This window comes from Macaca mulatta, chromosome 14, assembly GCF_049350105.2.
Source record: "Macaca mulatta isolate MMU2019108-1 chromosome 14, T2T-MMU8v2.0, whole genome shotgun sequence".
In the NCBI taxonomy this organism is placed as follows: domain Eukaryota; kingdom Metazoa; phylum Chordata; class Mammalia; order Primates; family Cercopithecidae; genus Macaca; species Macaca mulatta.
In genome coordinates, this window is record NC_133419.1 from 4027395 (window position 1) to 4051483 (window position 24089).

The 24089-nt window shown below is 53.1% G+C and overlaps 1 protein-coding gene and 2 long non-coding RNA genes across 23 annotated transcripts in view; 2 read left to right on the forward strand and 1 right to left on the reverse strand.

The window, feature by feature from the left end:
* The window catches only part of SHANK2 (SH3 and multiple ankyrin repeat domains 2), a 671410-nt gene that overhangs the window by 499925 nt on the left and 147396 nt on the right, over nucleotides 1–24089 (forward strand). The gene's annotated exons all lie outside the window — the stretch shown is intronic.
* LOC144334061 (uncharacterized) lies at nucleotides 1247–5386 on the reverse strand. The gene is made up of 3 exons (XR_013403428.1): nucleotides 5246–5386; nucleotides 4557–4711; nucleotides 1247–3187 (listed from the first exon to the last, which is right to left on the reverse strand). It is a non-coding gene; the product is annotated as an uncharacterized LOC144334061 (long non-coding RNA).
* Nucleotides 4474–22601, forward strand: LOC144334059 (uncharacterized). Its single transcript, XR_013403426.1, has 2 exons — nucleotides 4474–7206; nucleotides 22183–22601. It is a non-coding gene; the product is annotated as an uncharacterized LOC144334059 (long non-coding RNA).

The following is a 24089-nucleotide window of genomic DNA, read 5'->3' on the forward strand; positions in this document are numbered from 1 at the left end:
CACAGGCACCTACACACACGCACGTACACAGGCACCCACACACGTGCACACACACGAATGCACCCACATAAGTGGCCACCAGAGGAGTGTGGCCCAGCTTACACCTTGATCTTAGACTTCTGGCCGCCAGAACTAAGAGAAAAATTCCTGTTTGAAGCCCCTTGGTTTGTGGTGATTTGTCATGACAACCCCAGGAACCAGTACACATGTTCACACACACACTCTTGCACATGCTCACACACTCGCACACATGCTAGCATATGCACACACATGTACACACATGCTTACACACACACACAGATGCTCACATGTTCACACATTCACACACTCACATATATGCTCACACACATGCTTACACGTGCTCACACACATGTTCACACATGCTTACACATACACATGCTCACACATATATTCACATGCTCACACATGCTAACACACATGCTTGCATATGCACATGTTCATAAACTCAGGCTCACATTCACACACACACATACACATGTGCCGACATGCATTCACACATGCTCACACATATACTCACATGCTCTCACACACACACACACACACACACACACAAGGATGCTGTGAAGCTACAGGGCAGAGACCACGCCTTTGTCGACAGAGTGGTCAGGGAGGATTCCTCAAGGGGAAGGCTTTAGGCTGAGACCTGGAGAGGAGGGTAGAGCTGAGGTGGCGGTGGGCTATGCACCAGGGTGGTGAGTGCAAGGCCCTGCCTGGACCAGAGAAGGACTCGGTGTCTTCTGGAACATCGAGAGGGTGGATGCTGCAGAAAAAGGGGCGGGACCCAAGCCCTACAGGGCCTTTCAGGCTGTGGCAAGGCCCAGGGCGATGGGGAGCCATTGGAGGCCCTTGAGCAACGGAGGAGCATGACCGAGGGTTTATGAAGACCTTGTGGAGAGCTGGCCTCCAAGAGATCGCAGCGCCCATTTGCTCCATTCACTTCCTCCCCCTTTTTTTTTCTTACAATTATACTTTTTATTATGTTTCAAATTGTAGTGCAGTGCACATACCATAAAATTTACCATCTTAACCATTTTAAGTATACATTTCAGTGGCATTAAGTACATTTCCATTCACCATCACCACCATCCATCTCCAGAACCTCCTCATCTTCCCGAACTGAAATTCTTCCCTATTAAACACTCATCACCATCCCCTCCCCCAGCCCCTGGCACCCACCATCCCACTTTCTCTCCCTATGAATTTGACCACTCTAGGGACCTCAGATCAGTGGAATTCTGCAGTATTTGTCTTTTTGTGCCTGGTTTATTTCTCCCAGTGTAATGCCTTCGAGGTTCCTCCGTGTTGTTGCGTCCGAATCTCCTTCTGGTTTAAGCCTGAATGATAAATATCCCATTCTATGGAAACACCCCCTTTTGTGTATCCATTCATCTGTAGGTGGACACTTAGGTTGCGTCCACCTCTTGGCTATCGTGAATAGTGCTGCCATCGTGAACGCGGGTGTGCAGATATCTCTTCAAGGCCCTGCTGTCAGTTCCTTCGGGCACAGAAGCAGAAGTGGCATTGCTGGCTCACGTGCTCGTCCTATGTTTAACCTTTTGAGGAGCAGCCGTGCCATATTCCACAGGGGCTGCACCACTTTACCTTCCTGCCAGCGGTGTTCAAGGGCTCCAGTTTCCCCACACACTCACCAGCATCGTTACTTTCTGTTGGAGGATCGTGGCCATCCCAACAGGTGTGAGATGGTGTCCCGTTGTAGTTTGGATTTGCCTTTCTCGAAGTGATTAGTGGTGTTGAACATCTTTTCAGTAAAGTCCTTGTCGGCCATTTGTATCTTTTCTTTGCAGAAATGTCTATTCAAGTCCTTTGTCCATTTTATTTATTTATTTATTTTTGAGACGGAGTCTCACTCTGTCACCCAGCCTGGAGTGCAATGGCGTGATCTCGGCTCACTGCGACCTTTGCCCCCTGGGTTCAAACGATTCTCCTGCCTCAGCCTCCCGAGTAGCTGGGATTACAGGCACGTGCCACCATGCCTGGCTAATTTTTGAAATTTTAGTAGAGATGGGGTTTTGCCATGTTGGCCACTCTGGTCTCGAACTCCTGACCTCAAGTAATCCACCCACTTCAGCCTCCCAAACTGCTGGGATGACAGGCGTGAGCCACCACACCCAGCCAGTTTGCCTGTTTTTAAGTTAGATTTTGGTTTCTGTTGTTGAGTTCTGAGAGTTTCTGCACATTCTGGATATTAACCCCTTACCAGATACATGATTTGCAAATATTTCCGCCCATTCTTTAGCTGCCTTTGTGCTCTGTCGATTGTGCCCTTTGATAACGCAGAAGTTTTACATTTTCATCTACTTTAGTATTTATTTTTTCTTTTATTGGCTGTGCTTTTGTTACCTAAGAAATTCTTGCCATCCATATACAGGTAGCCCTTTTTATTTTTTATTTTTTTTCCAGCAAATCCCAGGCATTGCGTCACTCCCTCCTCCCCTTCAGTCTGTCTCTCAAGAGCATAGCGTCTTTCTTGAGGGCCCCAGTGTCACTATCCCATCCACACACCCAGCAGTGGTCTCTGGGTGGAATCTGAAGTGCCTCCGTTAGCACATGTCCCAAATTATCTCAGAAATGCCTTTTCATGGTGGTGACTTCGACCCAGGACCCACGTGGTACTTGGGAGCTATGTCCCCAAGTCTCCAGTCCGAGTCATCTCCCGTGTTTCCTGCCAGCGACGTGTTATAGGGATGGGGTAAGTTGTTAGAGGGATGGGGTAGGTTGGCCATCGGCTGCCCCCAACCCCAGATGTGCCTTTTGCATCCTGTGGTGTCATCAGCCAGTCCTTGGGTCCTTCCTGCTTCCTGTAAATGGAGGTGAGCTCTTGCAGTGTTGTTAATGTTGGACCCAGCCACACGCAGGTGCTGTGAGCTTCACACCCTGTCTCCCCAGGAGGCAGAGACTGCGCTCGCCACCGCCGTGACGAAAGCTGCACCCGGGCTCCAGGTGGTGATGGTGAATCCTTCCTCTTGAAGCTCCTCACCAGCTGGTCACCCAGGGGCCTCCTTCTGGGGTGGGCCCTGCAGACATTGAAGAGTGTGCTGAGGCTTGCATTTGGTGACTTCCTAATCCTTCCACAGAGATGAGCTGAGATTCTTCCATCTCGAAGAACTTTCTCATCTCAAATAAGATGACTTGGTTAAGCTGAACGCTGTTTGTACCAGAAGGCAAGATAAATGCTTAATTCTTTCTTTTTAATTATCAAGTCTCTCCGTACGAAGCTGATGCTTCAGTGATCTCCACTGATGTCCAATGAGTTGGTTTTCTATCGTGTTGTTGGGGGATGAACTAGGGTCTTTTTCTCTCTCCCTCTGTCCTCTCTGCCCCTGTCTGTCCCTCTCTCCCTCACCAATATATCATTGTGAACTCAGGATTTTTGTATATTCAGCTCAGTGTGTGTTTTTTTATATATATATATGTATATATATAATGTGTGTGTATGTATATATTTGTTTTATATAGAATATATATTATATACAATATATATTTTTATGTAATACATAAATATATAACATTTATGTTATATATATGAATATATGTATGTATAAATATGTTATATATAACATACATAATATATATTTAATATATATAACGTTTTTATATATTCAACGTGTCTAAATCAGCTGCAGATGCTATTCTGCCTGGTGCCCAGGTTGCCCATCTGTGCCCAGTGGCAGCCCCCTCATGCCCAGGTCTGGGGACCGCAGGGCCTCTTTCCTCAATGAGCACCTGCCCCCGTCCCTGTCCCCCTACCCCTCATCCGTCAGCGCTCCGTGTGAGGGTCTCACTGGGATTAAAGGAGCCCAGGCTTCTCGGAGACCCAGCTTCTCAGGCCCTCATCTTGCTGAATGATGTCCTTGTCCTCTGTCCTCCTTCTGGTCCTGTCTACCCTTCCCCTGAGTTACCTTCCAGAGCAACATGACCTCGTTTCAAAAAATAAACCAATTAGTACATTCTTCTGCCGCCTGGATGTACCCTCACACGCCCTTTTCTGGTTGGCTGACCAGCAGGGTCCCAGCATCCACCGAGTGCTCAGGGCGGGTGGGAGGTAGAGCAGCGTGTGGCTGTGTGCCCACATCCATGGGAGACAAGAGTTGTCAGGCAGCATCAGGGGAATATGGTATGTGGGGAGACGATTCTGTTGTAAAAGGCAGTTCTATAAAACAATCACAATTTGGATTTTTATCAAGGAGAGAAAGGAGCCTCTGGTTGAACCAGGGAGGTAGGTCTGACTCAAAAGTGTTCCCCAACCTGCCTTCGCACACCTGCGGCTGTTCAGGGCCCGCGATGGAACCAGGAGCAGGGAGCGCGGATGGCATCCTTAAAAGTCCGCTCATTCCGCTCTTCCCTGATTGAAGAACAAATTGCATTCTAATGTTTAGCATCTAAATGAAGCATTTCCCAGAACACAGTGAACCTTTCCATTGTCCTCTGAAAGCATTTCAAAAATAAGGGGGAATCTAATTAGTTAACTTCCACATGTGATTCCAAGAAATGTGATATATTTGATAGAAAATTACCTGTGGCAACTGCTTTCTTTCTCTGAGACTTGTGTTTTCCGAGACGGGTGCAGATGGACGCTCAGCACGGGCTGGGGCGTGATCCAATTACACAGCAGATTTCAGACGCCCAGACTCGGAGCTAGGGAAGCCTGGCGCCCTGGGGAGGACACTGCCTGGAGAGAGGCCGGGGAGGTCACGGGACCCCGACTGCTTTGGGCCAGGCTTCATCCTACAGGCTTTTGTGTTCTTACAACCCCAGCTTGTCATGCAGGAAGCAACCTCACAGACACCCAGCCACATCCTCTGCTGTGGGGGCACCTACGCTGTCCTATTCTCAGAGCCCTCCGGGTCACCTTGCCCTGGAGGCCCTGAGCTCAGCGTGTGCCTGGCCCAGGACTCAGTGACTCACTGTCCACCGGGACTTTGCTGAGTGGATTAGGAGCTGAGACCTCCTCCGTGATGGAGAAGGTGGATACTGAGAGAAACAGACCAGGGACATGGTTTTATTTGGAGAAGGCTGGTAGGAGGGAGAGTGTGTGTGTGTGTGTGTGTGTGTGTGTGTGTGTGACTCTGGGAACCTTCAGGATGGCACAGCCCCCAGCAGGCTCCTCCCAGATTCCAGCTAAATGTACCACTTGTACAAATCTAAGTTGTCATGAGTCTGGGAGAGCCTTAGGCTACCCTCCCCTGTTTTAGGCAACCTGGGCCTTATTTGCCATAGAAAAGTCAGCTCTCCTGTTCCTGAGCTGCCTGGATGGGGGCCTGCCTCTTCCCCTTGGTGGTTTGCTGGGGTGGGAGTTCGCATCTCGTGGGTCCTCTGAAGGGTTCTTGCTGCTGCTCCTGTCATTCCTGCTGGTCTTCCACGGCTTCTCCTAGGAATGCCACAGCCCTTTGTCGGTCAGATTCCGGAATGCAGGCTCTGCTGCCAGTTGCTCCGTGTCCAGTCCCCAGGCCCCGGCCAGTCCTGAGGACGCGTTGGGCGCCAGATGGAGGGAGGGAGGGACCACCGGATGGACAGACGCAGATCACCACACTGGCCTGCTATGTGCTCACCCTTTGTATTCTTGCCCTGGGGCTGCTGTCACAAAGGGTCAAAGCCACCAGCTGGGGCTTGAACAACAGAAGTGTCTCCCCTCACAGTTCTGAAGGCAGAGACCAACGTCAAGGTGTCGGCAGGGTCCTCTCCCTCCAGCACTCTAGGGGAGGACCCTTCCTTGGCTCTTCCAGCTTTTGGGGGCTCCAGGTGTTCTTTGGCTTGTGGCCACATCCCCTAGTCTCTGCTTCCATCTGCACGTGGCCATGTCTCTGTGAGTCTGTATTTTCCCTTCTTATAAGGGCACCAACCAGTGGACTGAGGGCCCACTTCTTCCAGGATGACCTCATCCCAACTGATTGCATCTCCAGCAACCTTATTTCCAAAGGAGGTCACATTCTGAGGTTCTACATAGACATGGATTTTAGGGGGACAAAATTGAACCACTACCGTCTCTTTGCTTGAAATCACACACAATTTCCAGAGGCCTAGAGATGCCACTTTGTCTGCAGATCTGTTCCCAGCCCCGCCTCTGGGCAGCCTGGGCCTGATTGTCCTTCTGTCTGCTACCCTCACAGTCCTCAGCCGTGGCCTGGTTCCTGTCCTGGGGGCTGACCAGCCTTCTGGGGTCTGGGACCTGGGGCGTCGCTGCTGCCTGCCGTCCGGCCTCAGGGCACCTGCACAGTCAGTCCCAGCCCAGCAGGTTGGCTGGCCTTTCTCTTGCTCTAAGCATGGCCCCTGCAGCCCACCTCACCCCACTGCCATCAGGGAACCTTGTAACATAGGGCAAGCTGAGTGGGGGCCAAAGCTCATGGTAGTCCATCTCCAGGGCCAGGGCCAGGAGCAAAAGCAGTGTGCATGCCGTCTGCTCCTCTCTGGAAGCCCACAGATGATGTCCTCTCCTGTCTCATTGATAAGCACCCTGGGGTCTCCTGGTCACCGCTAGCAGCCAGGGAAAACTGAGAAAAGGGGTTTTGTAGCTGGGTCTGTTAACTGACAAGACAAAATTAGGGTCCTCAAGTGAGGAAGGGGACTAGAATGAGTGTTAGGGGACCGGGTCTGCTGGGGGAGCTGGATGGCCAGGCCTTTCATTGCACACTTGGGGAAACTGAGGCCCAGAGATCAGCTTATTGGAGTCAGGGCATTGGAGGGCAGCAGGATTATCCGGCTCTGCAGCAGGTACTCCCTGGTGTCCCGTGCCTCTGGCCCAGGTGGCAGCTTTCTGAGGGCAGCACCCGCCTCTCCCCGACTTAGAGCTGATGTCAGAGTGCACCCGGCTGTAGCGGCTGTGGCGGCAGTTCAGAGGCCCTTAGGGGAGCTGCGGTCGCCAGTGTTTGCCAACACATCCCCCTGCCCTTCCCACCACATGTGGCCCCCAGGGCCACAGTGGCCCGCAGTCTGTGATCCAGGCCTCCCTCTCCCGCCAGGCTGGAACCTGCTGGACGTCCGTGTGTCCCACTCCATCAGGCCTGGAGACCCGGGAGGCCAGCAGCGGGGCCACACTCCATTCTGTGTCCTCATCACCAAGCGCCAGGTTGAGTGACAGAGAACTGACCAAACCCTTCGGAGCGCTGGAGAGAGGCGGTCTCAGTCTGGCTCCCTGCCCCTCTCCCAGCCTTTTCGGCAGCAGCCTGGGTGGTGTGTTTTAGTTGGTGGGGCAGGGGACAGGGTGTGGCTCAGTGGAGAACACACCCAAGGCTTCTAGGTGGAAGGAGGGGCCAGGCTCTTCCGGTGCTGGGATGTGGGGGTGGCTCGGAACGCTGTCAGAGGAGGGAGGGTGCCCGGGGCGCGTTTCCCCACTGAATTCAGGCTGCAGTGGGCACGTGAGCTCTGGCGTGCACATGCCTGAAACCAGCCCTCTCCGAGTGTTGGCGTTTCCCTCCCAGGCTGGAATCAACTCCAGGCTTAAAATTAATTTCTCTTCCGCTCACAACAATGGTGCAGCCTCTCCCCAAGTGCATCCTGTCTTTGTGCGGAGCACGCTGCCTTGTCGTGCTGGAGCCCAGAGCCCCAGAGCTGGGATGATTTACCCAGCCAGAGCCCACGGCGGTACTGCGATCCTCCGGCACCTGTTCACTCCCCTAGTCAAGAGACTCTTCCTAGACACTCGGTTTGAGCCTGTCCTGGGGTGGGCAGGTGGCCCAAACCTGCGGCAGCCCCTCACCACCCAGCGGCGGTGCCAACAGCCGGCAGGATGGTGGGTCTCCACTGCCTGGAGCTCGGGAAGCCGGAAGTTGGGGGATGACAGCAGCATCATGATGCTGGGTGTGGAGTGAGCATGGGGCTGGCGTCAAGGCCAGCTCTGCCTCCCGTGGGCGGGCCACCTTAGGCTCCTCCTCTGCAAAATAAGGAGCTGGAACTAGACATTTCAGGGCTACTACAAGGACTGAAGGAGGCCCCGGGGAAAAGAGCTCTTGATATATTACGATACTACTTAGTAGTGACTATGCTCACTTTGCAAGCAGGGAAACCGAGGCCTGGGTAGGACAGAGAAGGGGCACATGTGTTTACTGCGCTCTCTGCCCCCTGACTTTGGTGCCATCAGCCTCCACCCGTGCTGCAGCCATCAGAATTTGGCTTCCATGTTCTGCTTCCGGACCCTCCCAGCCTAACCTGTGGTTCCTGCCATGCAAAGATGGGCTTACCTGGAAGATCTTCAGTTTTAAGAACTCTCGGCCGGGCACAGTGACTCATGCCTGTAATCCCAGCACTTTGGGAGGCCGAGGCAGGTAGATCACCTGAGGTCAAGAGTTCGAGACCAGCCTGGCCAACATGGTGAAACCCCGTCTCTACTACAAATACAAAAATTAGCTGGGCATGGTGGCATGCGCCTGTAGTCCCAGCTACTTGGGAGGCTGAGGCAGGAGAATCACTTGAACCTGGGAGGCCGCTGTTGCAGTGAGCCAAGATCATGCCATTGCACTCCAGCCTGGGCGACAGAGCAAGACTCTGTCTCAAAAAAAAAAAAAAAAAAAACAAACAAAACAAAAAATACTCTCTTCCTTGCTAGGCATGTTGACCTTTAGAAGGGCACTCTTTGAGATCCAATCCAGGTTGAACTCATCTAAAAATCCAAAATCCAAAATGCTGTAAAACCCCAAACGTTTTGAGCATCAACATGAGGCCACAGGTATAAAATTCCACACCTGACCTCATGGGATGAGTCCCAGTCAAAATACAATGAAAACTTTGTTTCATGCACAAAATTATTTAAATGTTGTATAAAATTACCTTCAGGCTATGTGATAAGGCATATATGAAACATACATGAATTTCGTGTTTAGACTTGGGCCCCATCTTCAAGATATATGTGATTATATGTGTAAATATACCAAATGTACATGCAAATATTCCAAAATCCAAAAACACATGCAATCCAGAATACTTCTAGTCCAAGGGTTTAGGGTAAGGGCTATTCCGCTGTAGTCACCTGACCTGTAGCAGTCAGGACAGCAGGGTTAATCTCCAGCAGGAACAATCTCCAGGTTGCCATGGCTTAAAAAAACAAAGGATTATTTCCTGCTCACTCTCACTGCCCTGCCAGGTCTGCTGGGTGCTGTCCCTTGCCCTCCTCACTTAGGAACCCGGGTGGGTGATGCCCCCACCGGCCGGACCATGATCCATTCATAGTCGCCACATCTGGGTTCAAGGGCAGTGTGGCGGGTGGTGAGTTGGTCTTCACCTTTCCTGGAGTGACACACATCCCTGCCGCTGCCAACTCACTGGCCGCCCCTGACTTCAGGAGGGTGGAGACCTGCAGCCCTGCATGTGCCGAAGAAGTAGGAAAATCGGAATTTTGGGGAACAACTCTAATACCGCAGACCTCAAAAACAGGAGCCTTTAGTGCTAGAGTGAGCTGTGAGAGGAGACACTTCAGGGACAAAGTCCGCCGGCGCCATGCCACCACCCCCACCTCCAGGCTCCCATCTGACCTTCACGGCTGTGCCAAGGCCGACCAAAGGGCCTCCCGGGGTCCCCGTCTTGGGTGCCCAGGAAATGAGATACGTGCTGACGGAGGACCTGGGAACTGCAGGCTTCATCCTTGCTGGGATGGGGTCTTTCCTCTTCACGCTGCCCACTCTGGGCTGAAGAGTGTCGTGATGTGGCTTGGGGTGCAGTATTTCTCCACTACAGCAACAGAGGCCAGCTCTGCCTCCTGTGGGCGGGCCACCTTGGACTCCTCCTCTGCAAAATAAGGGGTTGCATCTGGACCTTTTGGGGCTGCTGCAAGGATTGACCTTGCAGGGGTACTACGAGGATAGTAGCCTCTGGTCCAGGGCTGGAGCCATCGGTCTCTCCTGTTTCTTGAAATCCAGTGGGCTCCGTGGCGTAAAGCTTGCCACCCAGGGGTGGTGGGATCAGACCAGATGAGACTGACTGACAAGCTCTGCCTCTTGCCGAGAGCGGGAGCCGTCCGTCTCTCCTGTTCCCCACAGGCCAATGGGCTTTGTGGCGTAAAGCTTGCCACCTGGGGGTTGAGACTGACCGACAAGCTCCCAAATCAGCCAGGAGCACCAGGCTTCCCTGTGATAAGAGGCAGGATTTTTCCCTGGTGTCTCCCTGCCTCTTGATCCCAGTACCAGGCTTCATGCCATAGTCAGTGCAGATATTGTGGGTGATATGTTTGTTTCATAACCGTTCCTAAATTTAGAGTGCATGCTAAGTGATATCTAGAAGCCATGTAAAAGAAAACGTTTGAAATGTTTGCAAAGAGGATGAGGCATTGAGTGGACCAGAAAACATGTCTCCCTAAATGGGCCCAGCAAACTGTGTTGCTGGGGGTGTTTTCCGTTGCCAGCTGAGTTGTGACTCTCGGCAACGGTTTCTTAGCAACCGTGTGTGCGGGGTACCATGCTCAGCCGGGATGGGAGGCTGGGACGGAGGCTGCCTGGGAGTGAGAACGAGGCAACGGAACTGGAGGCGGGGAGGCCCCAGAGGGCTGCAGCCCTCGGCCCTCTGAGTGGGAGGGGCCCCAGGTTTAGAAGATTAATACTCCAGGTCCCATGATGGCCTGGTGGTTGCCATGGGGTGGATTACTGGAAACTTCTCTTTCTGCATTTTTCCTTCCTCTACAGTGTGTATTTTATGCACAAACGTGTCCTCTTTTTTCATTTTTGCACAGAGGTCTAAGAGGCTGCACTGAGATTTCACCCGGCTTGGGCTTATGGACCTCTGGGAGGCAGGGGGCTTGGGGAGCAGAGGGGCCTGAGTAAAAGAGGAGAGTGCAGAGACTGGCTTAGAGCCCACATCCTCCACTGCTCAGAGCCTGCTCGGATTTCCTAAGGTCTGGGCCTCAGTTTTCTGATGTAAAATGGAGGGAGGGAGGTCTGGGTAGTGAAGCACCAGCTTGATCCAGAGAGAGGGGCTCACCTTTGCCTTCAGCTCCCAGGCGGTGGTCTTTGGGATCCCAGAATATCTTGCCTGATGTGTGTGTGTGTTTGCCCGGGGGATTTGACGGCTGGACAGTCTGACAATATGATTTATGGCAGGGGCTCTGGGTCATGCCATGTCAGCTTGGACCTCCAGAAGAGACTGGAGACCAGAAGGATTAGCCCAAACCTCCAGGAGGAGCTGGAAACTAAAGCCCTGCCACCGAGGCAGTGTATGACAGAGCCCCAGCAAAGACTCGGGACACCAAAGGTCCTGGAGCATCCCTGGTGGCAATGCCCCGTGCGTGTTGTCACACATCATCTCTGGGAAGGAATTATCCCCACTTTCCCAGGGAAAACGTCAGATACCCCGTGTCCGCGTCTGGACCCTGCCCCACGCCTCCCTGTCCTTGCCTGATCTCAACCTGGATCTCTTTGCTGTGATAAACCAACACTGTGAGCACAGGTGCTTCTAGTGAGTTCTCCGAGTCTTTCCCACAAATCACCAAACCTGAGGGTGGTCTTGGAGACCCCCGGAACTTACAGCTGGTGTCTGAAGTGAGGAAGGGGCAGTATTGTGGGAGCTGCTCTCTTGAACTGTACATTGGCTAACCTCCTGGTGAGACCCCTTGGGGCACCCCCCGAAGGCCGCCAGGGGAGGGAGCCGATAGAGACCACGCTCTGGGTGGGGGCATTTCCCAGAGCCGCCCGCCAGCTGTGGAACTGGGGCAGTGTTGCCCCGCGGTGGCACCAAGGATATTTCTAGCGGGATCACTCTGTTGCGGGCCCCTCCTGCATGCTGTAGGGTGTCCAGCAGCAGCCTGGCCTTTCCCCACTCCATGCCAGCACCAGCCCCTAGTTGTGACAACCAAGAATGTCTCCAGAGATTGACACGTGTCCTCGGGTTCCCTGGGGGTTGGGGGGATACCATCGCCCCTGGCTGAGGACTGCTGCCTTATGGGAAAGCTGGTTTGAGGCTTTTTGGTTTTGAAGCAGGCTGTGGCCATGGGAGCATCTCTTGGGAAAGATGGAAATGGATTCTGAGGGATGTCTGGGGGTGAATCCTGGCTCAGGCAGGAGGGGACAGTTGTTCGTCTCTCTGTGAGGGATGCAGTGTGTCCAGTACCCCCTGGCCTCAGGTCTGAGGGCCGCAGAGCTGGCAGGAATCCCTTAGGGGAACCAGAGGACTGGCTGGGGGCGTTGCTCCATTCCCACCTCCTCCATGGGGGAGAGGGGTAGGATACAAGCCTGGGAATAAGACCATGCAGGGGATAGCCCGCCCCCATCAACTCTGCCCTCAGCTCAGGAAGTGGCAGACATAGGGTCCATTAGCCCTGCACACTCCCCAGCCTCAGCCCCTCCTGAGGCTGGAAGCTCCTAGGAGGCTCCAGGCCCACCCCTCCCCTGGGGAACCGAGGGCCTCTGCTCCCAGGAGTCCACACCCGAGGCTGCCCCTCCCTGCACAGGGACAAAGGCGCCCCACCTCCTGTGACTCTAGTTCTTGGTGGCAGCTCTGGGCGTACCCTTAGGCCTGAGTTGTGCCCCGTCCTATACCCCAGCTCCCCAGTGGGGTTTCTTGCTGTCCATACCCTGCCCTGGCATGGGAGGGACCATAGGCTGGAAGAGATGCCCTGGGACCTTCATAATGCTGACAGCCCTGAATTCTCTCTCCTTCCTTGGCCTAAAGCAACTCTGTCTGATAGAACTTTCTGGAAATGTCCCATGTGCTTGATATGGCACCACTGGCCACACACAGCTTCTGAGCACACAAAATGCAGCCAGTGTGGCTGAGGAACTAATTCTTAGTTTTAAATATTTAATGTCAATTAATTTAAACTTAAGCAGCCGTGGGTGGCTGAGGCTACTGTATCAGACCTCCCATTTGATGAAAACCACCTTCGGAGCTGGGAAGAATTTCCAGTCCCCTCTCTCCTTCCTTCCTTCCAGCCAATCCACCCATATTTCCCAAGCACCTGCCACGAGCTGTGTCCTCATCAAGGGTGCTGTGGGGACGCAGCCTTCGGGGTGCGTCTGGCTCCATGATAGGACAGAGGCAGGAGCCAGGCCAGAAAGAAATGAATAAATATGATGATCCTCCAGAAGGGCTAAGGGTGCGCAGAGCATAAGCAGTAGCCATGCAGTGCTGGCTGACAGGGAGGGTCGGCAACAGCCTCGGAGGAGGTAGGCTCGGAGCTGCAGAGGCAGAGACTGCCAGGGGACCTGGAGGGGAAGAGGCCATGCACCCAAGTGTGGGAAGGGCAGGAGAGGCAGGCACAGGCCCCACAGGGTGTGGAGAGGAATTTTTTTTTTAATTGAGATGGAGTCTCGCTCTGTCACCCAGGCTGGAGTGCAGTGGCATGATCTCGACTCACTGCAACCTCCGCCTCCCGGGTTCAAGTGATTCTCCTGCATCAGCCTCCCAAGTAGCTGGGATTACAGGCGTGAGCCACCATGCTTGGCTAATTTTGTATTTTTAGTAGAGACAGGGTTTCACCATGTTGGCCAGACTGATCTCAGACTCCTGACCTCAGGTGATCCACCTGCCTCGGCCTCCCAAAGTGCTGGGATTACAGGTGTGAGCCACCGCACCCGGCTGTGGGAAGAATTTCGACTCTACTCCCCAGGTGACAGGGTTTGTGGCAGGGAGCAGCAGTGCTTGCCCGTGTGTGTTGTTCAGCTTGTTGGACTTCCGTTCGGAGACTGCATTGGAGAGAGTAGGGGGTTGGATGGTGTTCCACAGAACTTGTGTCCACTGGGAATCTCATTTGGAAACAGTATTCACAGATGTCTTTAGACATCATTTATAGTTAAGGATCTTGAGATGAGATCTTGAGATGAGATCATCATAAGGATCTTGAGATGAGATCATCTTGGATTTAGGGTGGTCCCCAGATCTGCTGACTGCTGTCCTTGTAAGAAGAGGGGACGCAGAGGCAAAGAGCAGAAGGCCACGTGCAGAGCTTGGCGGGTGCAACTACGAGCTAAGGGGGGGTGCCAGGGTGGCCCGCAGTCAGCAGAGCTGGGGGAGGGCCCCAGAAGAGATGCCCCCTTCCAGAAACCTTGGTCTTGGACTGGAGACCTCCTGAACTGTGAGTGAATAAATGTTGTTTTAAGTCCCCCGGTTTGTGGTGCTTTGTAACAAAAGCCCAGGGAAGCAGGAAGCCCCATTAGAGGCTGTTCCACATCAAACACCAGGGTGGAGAGGACTGAGGCTGGGGGCGGTTTCAGGGCAGAGCATAGGTGGGGGACAGGGACTGACATAGGTGAGTCCTGGGCTCTTCCATACACTGCTGGGCAGCCGTGGGGCCCTTTGCTGAGATAGGGAAGCCTCTGGCAGGCAGGGGAAGTTGCGGTGCTGTGTTGGATTGGAGATGTCCATTCCATTGGACATCCTGCTGGGTTCGGATGGTTCTAGAAGGAGCCGAGGAGCGGTTGACCAGCTGTTCTTGTCGGGCTCACCTACCCCACTTGTCGGGCTCACACCTTTGCCCCAGTGTGCCTGGGGGAGCCAGCCCAGCAAGGTGGGACAGGCGCCTCCACATGGTGCTGGGCTCAGCGCCAGCCCCTCCCGGCACCATGTGGACAGAGCCGAGAAGAGAAACGAGCTCGGAAGTCGACCCTCACCACTCCTGTGCGAACGGAAGAGCTGGCCAGGCCTGGGGGTGTGCAGGATGAGCTGTGTGTTGGCAACACCTGTCAGTCACACTTGACCACCTCTGCCGTTAAGCCCTCAATCATGCTTTTCTGGGATCGTTTATGGGTGTCTCCAGAAGAGTTACAGCAATGGGCCATCCCCATTTATCTCCATCATTCCTCCTAAATCCTCCATACCCACGTCCTCAGGCAGAGTCTCCCCTTCTACACTCACTGGCCTGGGTTGTTTCGTAACGTAAGCAGCCGTGCGTGGCTGGGGCTACTGTATCAGACCTCCCATTTGATGAAAACCACCTTCCATCTGGGAAACGAAAGAGTTGGGAAGAATTTCCAGTCCCCTCTCTCCTTCCTTCTTTCCTTCTAGCCTGTCCACCCATATTTCCCAAGCGCCTGCCAGCGGCCATGTCCTTGCCATGGGTGCTGTAGGGGTGCAGCCTTCAGGGTGCATCTGGCTTCGTGGTGGGGCAGAGGCGGGAGCCAGACCAGAAAGAAATGGACGAAATGTGGCAGAGCATAAGCAATAGCCGTGCAGTGCTGGGCTCCAAGCTGGTCTGGCTTCTGCTTCGCATATTCTGCCTGTGACCTCACGTGAGTACCCTGGCAGCTCCTGCCTCGGTTTCCTCATCTGTAAAATAGTGATCAGGACAGAGGGGTTGATGTCTCATGACACGTAATTTCCTCAAGTGTCTAGGACTTTCCTTGGACACCCCAAAAATGGGGTCTTCCTGGGCGGTCAGGGCAGGCTGCGCAGGGGCTGCCATCATTGATATGAGCCTATGGAGGTGAAGTCAGGACCACACCCTGCCTGATCCCAGTGCTTTGGTGCCTGAGCTTTCATTTCAGCCCCCGCAGCCTTTGAGGCAGGTGCTGTTACCATCCATCCCCATTTCAGATGGAGAAACTGAAGCCTGTTGGGGTCACACAGATATTACGTCATACCCAGCCCCACAAGTCTTATTCAGTTTGAGTTGCTGTAACAAGATTCCACAGGCCGGGGCGGGGGGCGCTTAAACAAGCATTTATTCTCTCATGGTTCTGAAGACTAGAAGTCCCAGATCAAGGTGCCAGCAAGTTGCTTCCTGGTGAGGGGTCGCTTCCTGCTTCAGGCGGCTGCCTTCCTCACATGGCAGAGGGAGGAGAGAGAGAGAGTGTGAGCATGAAAGTGCCACCAAACTCTCTGGAGTCTCTTCTTATAAGGACACTAATCCCATTGGATCAGGGCCCCACCCTTATGATCTCACATAACCTGAATTACCTCCAATAAAGGCCCTGTCTCCAAATGTGTCAACATAGGAACTTGAGGGGGGACACAGACATTCAGACCATAACAACAGACTCCACATTTTGTCTGGGGGCAGGACAAGCATTAATGCATCAACCCAGATAGCTGGAAAGGAAGGTGCCCATGGTGGGGGTGGGGGAGACCAGGCTGGGGCAGGCAGCCGCATTTCCACAGATATTGGAGCTCTGCGTGTTTCTTGTAATAATGATGGGATTACCTGTTCTGCTTAATTAAGTACTTCATGGACAGCCACCAAAATCTCCATTTCTCCCAACTCAGGAGGTTTCTGAAAGGCACAAAGCAATTACATTTTTGTTCTGATGAGGCCCTGGCAAGGTAATGATTCTTTTGCCTTAGGAAAGAGAAGAGCCAGCTGTGCTATGCAGAGGCCTCTCCCCATCTCAGACACCAGGACGCATCAGCATGGTGCTGTGGACCGAATGTCTGTGTGAACCCCACACTCAAATGTTGGAGCCCTAACCCCCACCAGGATGGTGTCAGGAGCAGGGCCTTTGGGAGGGGGCTGGGGCTGGATGAGGTCAGAGGGTGGGGACTCGTGATGGGATCCATGTCCTTTATGGGAAGAGAGAGGGAGACCAGCACTCTCTCTCCCAGGATAGACATTCTGTGCCAGTCTTTAACAAGGCCCTCACGTGTTCTCCTTCTAAGCTCCTGGGTACTTTGTGGCTCTTTTAAAACTCTCCCCTCCTGCCTCCCTGAATATCAGTTAGCAGAGCTGAGCCCCAAACAGGGGTTCCTCCAAGTCCCATGGTAACAGAGGTAGATTTTGCACTGGGCAGTGTCTCACCCTCCAGCGTCCAAGGGCCTTGCTGTCATGGAGGCCTCCTTCCTGTGAGCCAGCACTGACTAGCACGCCCCACAGAGGCAGCCAGGACAGCCCCAAAGAGAATGGGGGAGATGGGGAAGAGAGGGGCCCTGAGGCGTTATCACTGCCTCGAAGGGTCCCTGGGCAGCCTCTCCGCAGAGCCCAGTTGTGCCTCTCAGTGGCCAGCTGAATAAGAATCCCTGAGATGACCACGTGCTTATCCCCAGAGCCTTCCATGGCAAAGGCAGCTTTGCAGATGCAATGAACTGAGGGATCTTACTGCAATCAGGATCACTTAGGGAGGACTGAGTGTGACCACAGGCGTCCTTATAAAGGGGAGGCAGAGGGAGTTTTGATGCATGCAGGGGAGAAGTCCATGGGACCCCCAAGACAGAGCTTGGAGTGATGAACCCTCAGCTGAGGAACGCCAGGAGCCCCCAGAGCTGGAAGAGACAGGAAAAGATCCTCCCTGAGAGCCTTCGGAAGGAGCCAGCCCTGCCCACACCTCTCTCTCAGTCCCCTGAGCCCTGGGTTGGCCCTCTGACCTACAGAACTGGCAGATAAGAACATTTGTGTTGTTTTAAGCCACTAAATTTGTAGTAATTTGTTACAGCGAGCAATAAGAATCGAACTCAAGGGTGGTTGTAAGGCTGAAATGATGAACCCTCAGAAGTCCTTAGCGTGTCACAGGCTGGGCTGGGGTCTGCCTCCCCTGGGCAGGGCTGTGGGCAGAAAGCGGGGGTCCTGAAGGGGAATCGAGCCTGCAGGACAAAGCGTATGGGTACGGGACTGGGGTGGCTGTGCACGGCACCTGTGATGATTCACCCCGTCCGTCTCCTGGCCATCTGCCGGGTCAGCCTGTGTGTCCCGTGTCCCAGAGAAGCTTGCCTGCCCTTGATACCTCTCAGGGTTGCTGGATTTGTTCCATTTTAGCACAAAGGCCCTGGAGAGCCAGCCTTGGGTGGTTTCCGGGCCTTTCCAGGGTCACCTGCCCAGTTTTCCAAGCTCAGGTTTATTTTTATTCCACACAATGACAAATCCTCAGCATAGTGTGCTGAGGGTAAGCGGCGGCCAGCGTTTCCGCACGGGCTGGTTTAACCCAGAGGCCTGTGCCTTGCTCTCTGAGTCGGTGTTAATTAAGCTGGATTACCATGTTCACAAGCTGCAATGCCTTGTAATTCTGCTCTAAGTAGCCAGCCTTGTGTTTTGTGACTTAATTACTGAATCCCAGCCATGCACACCACCTGCAAGCAAGGCCAGGCCTGGCTGTGGGCAGAGCCAGGGCCACTCATTGGAACCTAGGGCGGAGTGGCCCTGGGATTCTAGAACCTCCTTCCTCAAATGGGTAGGCTAGACATAAATGGCAGTTAACTCTGGAGACTTTTGTCCTTTTGTTCAAAGACTTTTCCCTCTCGTGGGCTCATTTTGACCTTCTGAAATCACCCCTGCATGAATCACATCAGAATCAGACATTTATTTTTTTCTTTTTTTTTTTTTTCTTTCTGAGACCAAGTCTTATTCTGTTGCCCAGGCTGGAGTGCAGTGGTGTGATCTTGGCTCACTGCAACCTCTACCTCTGGGTTCAAATGATTCTCCTGCTTCGACCTCCCAAGTAGCTGGGATTACAGGCACGCCACCACGTCTGGCTAATTTTTGTATTTTTAGTAGAGACGGGGTTTCACCATGTTGGCCAGGCTGGTCTCGAACTCCTAACTTCAAGTAATCCACCTGCCTTGGCCTCCCAAAGTGCTGAGATTCCAAGTGTGAGCCACTACGCCCAGCCTGAATCAAACCTTTTTAACATGCTTGGTATGGTAGACATTTATTCAGAAAAATACTGTTTTTCAGAGTTTTGGTCATATGCGCGTGGGGTAAACTCCACCTTGATCATGAAGGCCTCTTTCTCATTCCAGCCGCGTTCTCCCGTTAACTCTGAACTTGAGCTTGCTCCAGGCTATGTAGGGCCCCTGTGGGGACAGCCGCGTCTGCCCCTTAGCTCTGCTCTGAAGCCCACAACCAGATCTGCGGAGGTTCTGACTGCCCCTGTTTTGTTTGTTTGTTTGTTTTGTTGTTTGTTTGTTTTTATTAAGTTCTAGGGTACATGTGCACAATGTGCAGGTTTGTTACATATGTATACATGTGCCATGTTGGTGTGCTGCACCCATTAACTCGTCATTTACATTAGGTATATCTCCTAATGCTATCCCTCCCCCCTTCCCCCTCCCCACAATAGGCCCCAGTGTGTGATGTTCCCCTTCCTGTGTCCAAGTGATCTCATTGTTCAGTTCCCACCTATGAGTGAGAACAGGCGGTGTTTGGTTTTCTGTTCTTGCGATGGTTTGCTGAGAATGATGGTTTCCAGCTGCATCCATGTCCCTACAAAGGACATGAACTCATCCTTTTTTATAGCTGCAGAGTATTCCATGATGTATATGTGCCACATTTTACTGCCCCTGTTTTGACAAATCTGCCCCACCTCCCCACTCCCTTCCTCGCATTTCTTTATTTTATGGCAGGGCTGGGTGAACTCTGGCCTGGGGTCCACATTCCATTCATGACTTGAGTTTCTGCACCCACGAGCTGAGGAAGGTTTTTACATTTTGAAAGGGTTTTAACACACACGTACATGCACTACACACTCACATACACACACACTCCCTCAGGCACTGACAAACACACACCGTCATAGACATTGACACACATGCACTCTCAGTGACACACATGCACACACACACAACACACTGTCACACTCACACATTCATGGACACTGACACACACACTCAGAGACAGCTCACACACACACCCTTTCAGTGACGCACAGAGCACACTCTCAGTCACACACACACACACTTATAGACACACACATATACACACACACTCAGACACTGCCACACCTACACACACACTCATAGACACACAGTGACATACACCCACTCTGACATACACACAGTGACACACAACACTCTCAGACACTGTCACTCACACACACACTGTCATAGACACACACGCACACAGGAGCACACACGGCTCTGCCCCTGGCTGCTGCACTCTGTGGCCCTTTGTGGGGCATTTGCCATCTCCTCTTCCTCAGTGGCCCCTGTTGGGGGATGCCCTGCAGGCTCCACTCACCTGGAGCCTGGTCAGGAGCCAGCCTGGCAGAAGTCCCCTGGGCCAGGGTGAGGCTCTGGGCTGCCCTAGCCTGAAAGTAGTCCCTTCTGGCACTCCCAGCCTTCACCCAGCAGCCTCCAGAGGCCTCAGAGCCCCCCACACCCCACCCTGCCTTCCTTCTCAGGTGTGAATGTTCTAACCCTGGGGAGAACTTGCTCAGGACCCAGCACTGGGCACCAGGACCCGGTTCCAGGGCCCGTGGGAAAACAGTGCCTCCTCCATCCTCATGGCCTGGCCCGCCTCCCGCATCCCTGAACCTTCAGCCTCCTGAGTTGTCTGGCCTCCCCAGTACCACCCAGCGCCCTCCTCGGGCAGTCCTAGCACTCGAATTCACATCCTCTGCTCGGCTCACCCTCTGGTTTCATTGTAGCCCCAACTCAGAGACGCCATCCAGGCCCCTCCCAGGCTGGGGAGGCCCTCCTCTCGGGGTCCCTGGAGCCAGTTCCAACAGCCCAGTATGGGGTTGCCAGCAGGTGCAGGGCCTGGCCTTCTATTCTTCAGGACTTCTCGGGGGCCTTCAGCTCTATAGCTACTTATTGGAGCAAGGAGCAGTCGGCCGTGGGGTCCGTTCAGTTGCACCATGTCAAACTAGCAAATATTGACCTATTGTCAACCTACAAGAATGGCGATCTCATGTGCCCCCCATCCTGATGAGCAGCTGAGGCCCTGAATCCAGGGAAGGGCATCCTAAAGGCAAGGACAGTGAAGGGAGGATGGGGTCCAGGGCCTCTGTCCATTTCCCAGAGGCAGGCTCTGATCTCAGCGTCCACGCTGTCTGCCACTCCTTCCTCGGCAGCCCTCTAAAGGACAGCTGGGGTCTGAGTGGCCCCAGTAAATGCTGGTGCCCAGCCTCACCTCACTACTAACCAACAAAGAGACAGACCGAGGACGTAAGAGCCGCATAGAGCAAGTTCCTCCCTTGTTGCCAACAAAGACAATACCGGCCAAAGTGACTTAGACCTGTGGGTGGGTGGGTTTCCTTCTAGTACCAAACCCCAGGATTGGACTGAATGGCCAGGCAACTCTGCCCCAAGGTGTGGAGCAGGTTCACTGCACATGGCTTACCGACTTTTCCTAGCCTGGTGAGCCAGCCGCCCACACAGCGAGTTACATGAAGTGGTTCGTTGCTTACAGATAGGCAGCAAGGGACAACAGAAGTCTGGGATTCGGCCGAGCCAGCCTGTAAGGCTCAGGAAAGGTGACTGGAGTCTTGACTGCATGTACCCACTTGTACTGCAACTGAGGGACCCTGGAAAGCAGCTCCTCCTGGGTTTTATACTCCGGGGCCACATGACTTCTGGGCTAAAGTGTTGATGGACATCAGGTTTCCGGGGAAGACTGGGACGGAGCCCAGGCTATTCCAATCAGCCCTCCCTCTCTTGGGGTGTTGCATTTCTAGCACATTCTTTGGTTATTCTTAAGAACTAAAAGCAAAAGAGATGGGAGAACTGGGCTCGTCCAAGGCCACCTTCTCCTTCTAGGCCCACCCACTGTTCTCCACCCCCCTACTCATTCCCCACCAGCTCTTGGTTCAGAGGGAGGCTGAGTGTTGAGTTCATGATTGCCCTCTGCCATCGGAAGGCCTCCTCCATGAAGCATTGCAGATGGCATGTCCACGAATGGATTCTGTGCATAGGGTGAATCCAATCTAAGCAGGTTTGTCTTCTTTCCTTCCTTTTGCCTTTCCAGTTAACCCATTAAAGCAAGGCCCTGGGACCACAGCCCCCCAGCCAGGAGCAGCATAGCTGCCCACTTCCTCTTCCCTCTCCAGAAGCCTCTAATACGGCCATGGGGACATCCAGTGCTCCTGCGTGTTAAGTTAGTGGGGAGGGGAGGTCTGCAGCACTGTGTTGAAAAGGGCTCAGAGGCTCCTCCCAGGCTCAGAGGAGCACACAGACTCTTGGAGATCTGCAGAAGGGCTTGGTTATCCTTGCTCTCACAGCAACAGACCCAAGGCCTGTTTGGTCACTGAGACAAAGACTGGAGGAGGGGATGAAGGAAGGGCCTAGAATGTTGCTTGTACTTATTTCTTAGGGCTGCTAAGAAACCACAGGTTGGGCTGGACATGGTGGCTCATGCCTGTAATCCCAGCATTTTGGGAGGCCGAGGCAGGTGGATCACCTGAGGTCAGGAGTTCGAGACCAGCCTAGCCCATATGGTGAAACCCTGTCTCTACTTAAAAAACACAAAATTAGCCAGGCGTGGTGGCACACACCTGCAATCCCAGCTATCTGGAGGCTGAGGCAGAAGAATCTCTTAGAACCTGGGAGGCAGAGGTTGCAGTGAGCTGAGATCACGCCACTGCACTCCAGCCTGGGCAACAAAGAGAGACTCTGTCTCAAAAAAAATAAAAAAGAAACAACAGACTGGCTGGCTTAAAACAACAGACTTTTACTGTGTCATTGAAGGCTAGAAGACAAAGGTCAGGGTGTCAGCAGGGCAGCGCTCCCTCCAGAGGCTCCTGGAGGTCCTTCCTGGCCTCTTCCGGCTTCTGGTGGTGCTGACGTTCCTTGGCCTTCCCTGGCTTGTGCTGCCCAGCTCCAGTCTCGGCCTTTGTTGTCACGTGGAGGACTCCCTGTGTGTCTGTGTCCAAATTCCCTTCTTCTGGTTGGGCACAATGGCTCATGCCTGTAATCCCAGCACTTTGGGAGGCAGAAGTGGGCATATAATTTGAGGTCAGGAGTTGGAGACCAGCTTGGCCAACATAATAAGACCTTGTCTCTACTAAAAATGTAAAAATTAGCTAGGCATGGTGGTATGTGCCTGTAATCCCAGCTACTTGGGAGGCTGAGGCAGGAGAATTGCTTGAACCCGGGAGGCGGGTTGCAGTGAGCCGAGATTGTGCCACTGCATTCCAGTCTGGGTGACAGTGTGAGACTCCATCTCAAAAAAAAAAAAAAAAAATTCCCCTCTTCTTATAAGGACAGCAGTCCTTGGATGTAGGGCCCACCCTACTCCCCTATGACCTCACCTTAATTGATATCTTAATTACATCTGTAATGACCCTCCTTCCAAATAAGGGCACATCCTGAGGTCCTGGGGTGAGGATGTCCACACCTCTTTCTGGGGGACACAGTTCCACTCATAACATTGCTGCACATGGCCAGGTCTTCCCGAGCCTTTTGAGTTTCTACACTTTGTTTTTTTTTGAAAAAGAAAAACATGAAAAAAAGTCCCAAATTGCAACCTCTTTAGAAAACAGTAGTCATTGCCCACTAACATGAAAGATGCACCTGCTGTGCAAACCAGCATGTGACTGCATGGCACACACCCCTGATACATTCTCCCACGTGGGCCAGGAGACACACACGAGAAGTTTCCAAGCACCTTTGTTCATAACGGCAAGAAGCTGGAAATGATGCAAGTGTCTGCGAACAAGAAAGGATCCGGATGCCGTGAGCTGCTCACACGTGGAGTACAGTGCGGCAGTGGGAGAATGAATGAATGCCAGCTGCATTCACCAAGGCGCGTGAATCTCAGAAATGCTGTGGAGGGGAACGTGGAGGCCACAGAGGAATACATAGCGTCTGATATCGCGTATAGAAAGTTCCAGAAAAAAAGGGGGGGAGCAAAATGATTTCTGTAAAATTTGAAAAAAAGGCAAAGGGAATCCATGTATGGTTTAAGGAAGTGAGCAGGTGACAGTGCTAGAGAAGAGCCGGAGCGTGGAAACTGCACGCGCAGACCCCAGGTACCCTTGCAGGGAGGAGGGTGGCTGCTGGGGGGCCACTGGGAGCTTCTGGAGTGTTGAACATTTTGCATTTTTCTTCGTGGAGTTTCGTTTATCTTTGCCTATATGGTATGCTTACTTCAGGGATGAAGTTCCATCAGAAAGTAAGCGTGGATCTAAAGATATTCATAATTGTATGAAGAAGGCAAAACACCCTCAAGAATATGTATGCATGCATGCATATGGGTATGTATACATGTACACACATATGTAGAGAAACCCAACCTTTCGTGCCTTCACCTGCAGCCGTACCTGGCGAGAGATGTGGCTGCTAACAGGTAAATGGAAGGTGCTTGTGCATCTTGCCTCTGTCAGAGATGCGGGCTACAGGTAGACTTCCTTTGCCCTCTGCGTTTCCCTAATCAGCCCAGCCCTGATTCTCTCCCGCCCAGCACGTGTGAGTTCCCATACTCAGCAGCGGGACACCTTCAGAGCCCTTATGAAAGGCCTCTCTGTGAGAACACACATCCCACAGGGGCCCCACCACCA